This window comes from Quercus suber, unplaced genomic scaffold (assembly GCF_002906115.3).
Source record: "Quercus suber isolate HL8 unplaced genomic scaffold, Cork oak 2.0 scaffold_44, whole genome shotgun sequence".
NCBI lineage: Eukaryota > Viridiplantae > Streptophyta > Magnoliopsida > Fagales > Fagaceae > Quercus > Quercus suber.
Window position 1 is genome coordinate 821,428 of NW_027069509.1, and position 3,391 is coordinate 824,818.

Here is a 3,391-nt window from a genome sequence, read left to right on the forward strand (position 1 = left end):
TGATCATAATTGGTGATGACCTCAATGACATTCAAGAACTCAAGGATTTTCTTAGTCAGTAGTTTGAGATGAAAGATCTTGGACATCTCAGCTATTTCTTGGGTCTTGAAATCACTCGTTCCATAGATGGTCTTTATATTACTCAAGCCAAGTATGCTTTTGACCTTTTATCTAGAGCTAGACTCACTGACAGCAAGACTGTTGACACCCCAGTTGAATTTAATGCGCATCTGACACCCTCGAGGGGGGAAACCATTTTCTAATCCCTTTCTTTAAAGACGATTGGTTGGTAGCCTAGTTTATCTCATAGTTACTCGTCCAGACATTTCCTATGTTGTTCAACAGGTGAGCTAGTATCTGTTTGCTCCACGATTGACTCAAAATGCTGTTGTTCTGTGCATTCTTCGATACTTGAAGGGCACTCTCTTCCATGGCCTTTTTTACTCAGCTCAGTCTCCTCTTGTACTACGTGCATTCTTTGATGCTGATTGGGCAGGAGATCCCATTGATTGCAGGTCTACTACGGGTTGTTGCTTTCTTCTTGGTTCTTCTTTGATTTCTTGGTGAAGTAGGAAACAAACTTTTGTGGCCTGCTCCAGTACTGAAGCAGAATATTGTGTCCTTGCTGATACCACATCTAAGCTCCTTTGGCTATGATGGCTTCTTAAGAATTTAGGTGTGTCCACATCCTCTGCTACTCCTCTTTATTGTGACAACCAGAATGCCATTCATCTGCTACTCCTCTTTATTGTGACAACCAGAATGCCATTCATATTGCTCACAATGATGTCTTCCATGAATGAACTAAACACATCGAGATTGATTATCATTTTATCCATTATCATCTTGTCCATGGTGCTCTCAAGCTCTTCTCAGTCTCCTCCAAAGATTAACTTGCTGATATCTTCACCAAGTCACATCCTAAGGAACGCCTTCGTGATTTGGTTGACAACTTCAAGCTGGTCTTACATCCATCTTGAGTTTGGGGGGGGGGGGCTGTTAATGTATATAATGTTGTGGGCTTTAGGCCCAGTTAGATTACTTGTATAACGTACATTCTTGTACTACACTCTTACTTGTACTGCACACATATGCCTTCTATATAAAGGCACCCATGTATATTCTTTGATCAAGAAATACAATACTGTTGCATTCAGTATTTCTAACAAATTAGATATATAGAAGTATCAATAAAGCTTGTTTGTGGAAACTTTAGGGACTAAAATCACTCATTTGAAACATTAAATACTAAAATAGATCAATGTGGAAACTTTATGGACACAATGTGTTCTAACTTTATGCTATTCTCTCTCTAATTTTCTTCATTCTGATCTTTTGCTTTTTCTTTTACATTTCTTGACTATGTGTTATGGTATCACGGAGTGAATCCATTTGGACTTGTAAAGTAAGAAATGGAACGCGTTGTAATAACACCACTTATGGAACATGTGGTAACATCAGTGGCGACTCCAAAAATTTTGTTTAGGGGGGTCATTAACAAATTTTAATAAAAAAAGAACTTGAATATATCGAGTTACCAACAAAAAAAAAAAAAAATAATACATGAATTTTTACAGTTTTCTTCTACATGTATTCAAATTTTGAATTGTTATATAAACTAAATGACTAAACTAAACTCATTGGCTTTGTATTAATTATTGACGCACACAACCACACTCATTCATATATAAAATTATACATTAGTGTCTACTTAACCAATCAAATACTTGGACAATCGCTAACTTTACGTTTTTTTTCTTAAATTTTACTAACTTTATAACAAAAAGTTATTATAACATGATAACAATATACACACATGTAACAAACCATATCTATTTCCTAATTATTAAATTATATATATTTATATTATAATGTACACACACATCATAATTCACACAAATAATATTATAACAAAAAGTAATGCACACAATCAATATTAGACACACTCTCACACATAATATAAATTTATAAAAAATAGTGAAACTTACAATTCACAAACACTTACTTTTTATTTTTAGAGTTGGAAATACTTGTAATGAGAGTGTGTAAAATTTAAGTTAGGGTGTGCAAATATATTTTTAAGAAAAAACTTATAGTATTAAACTAACAAAATTTTTTTTTTTTTTATTTATAATTTTTTTTTGGGAAGTCAGGGGGTTCAAATGAACCCCCTGAGAATAGTGTAGCGCCGCCCCTGGGTAACATCGCAATGTTTCCTTAAATCCACATGACGGTAAGGCCTATATGCAACATTAATAAAGTTTGATTTCAAAACTTTAGGGACTAAAATTGCTCATTTGAAACATTAGAGGGACTAAAATTACTCATTTGAAACATTAGATACTAAAAGGACTCAATATGGAAACTTTCTGGGACAAAATGTGATATATATATATATATATCATGATGTATTTTTTCCTTATGCTATTCTCTCTTTAACTTTCTATCTTTTTATTGTTATTATTTATTTATGGATCGTGCTATCACGCAGTGAATTTGTTTGGTTAAAGAATTTGTTTGGGTTTCTAAAGCAACACCATGAAACACATGTTGTAACACCACTTTTGTGAATCCTAACACTTTACCTTTTCATTCATGAATGGTTCCTTAAATCCACATGAAGGTAAGGCTGACGCAACAGTAGCCGTGAAATTTACAATTCCACATTTCTCTGCATGGTTACCATTAATCTTAAACTGGTGACTACATATTAATTTCTTTAACCCTATATTCCTAGTTACTAAACCTTCAGAACATATAAACTCATGTGATCTGTCCCAAGACATGTTGCAGTTTTAAAAACGCTTAGAATTTACTAATTCCTATGACAACTGACAAAAACGAATCCTCATATTTTTCCCCCTACATCACAGTGGATATTACAAGGATTTCAATTGTAGTAATAAACACTATATTAATCACTTCAAAGTCTTCAAATTTACATGAGAACTCAGATTCGAAAGCTAACATGAATTACGATTTTGTTGAATACATTATTCCAAACCTCAGAAACCAAGTAAAGAATACCAATGGCAAATCAAGGGGTGCTAGAGAGACAGAGCAATTCGCTAAATTTTAGAAAAAGTAGACTGGAAGAATTTATATATATAAAACAAAATAAAAAAAACTTAGACTAGTAGCATTGTAGTTGGCAACTTGAACTCTTTAGTACTTTAAGTATAGTGCTTAAAGTATGAGAAACTATTACGTACTTTTGGGTATAGTGTTATGATGCTCTCTTCTTTTTTACTTTGGATCCGATTAATTAAATTTTTGGTGGAGTCCAAGAATATAAAAGGAGAGAGTACCATATTACCGTATTCCTAGAGTACTTAGTAGTTTTTTTTGTTTTCTTTTTTTTTTTTAAGTATTTGGGTTCTTACTTCTTAAT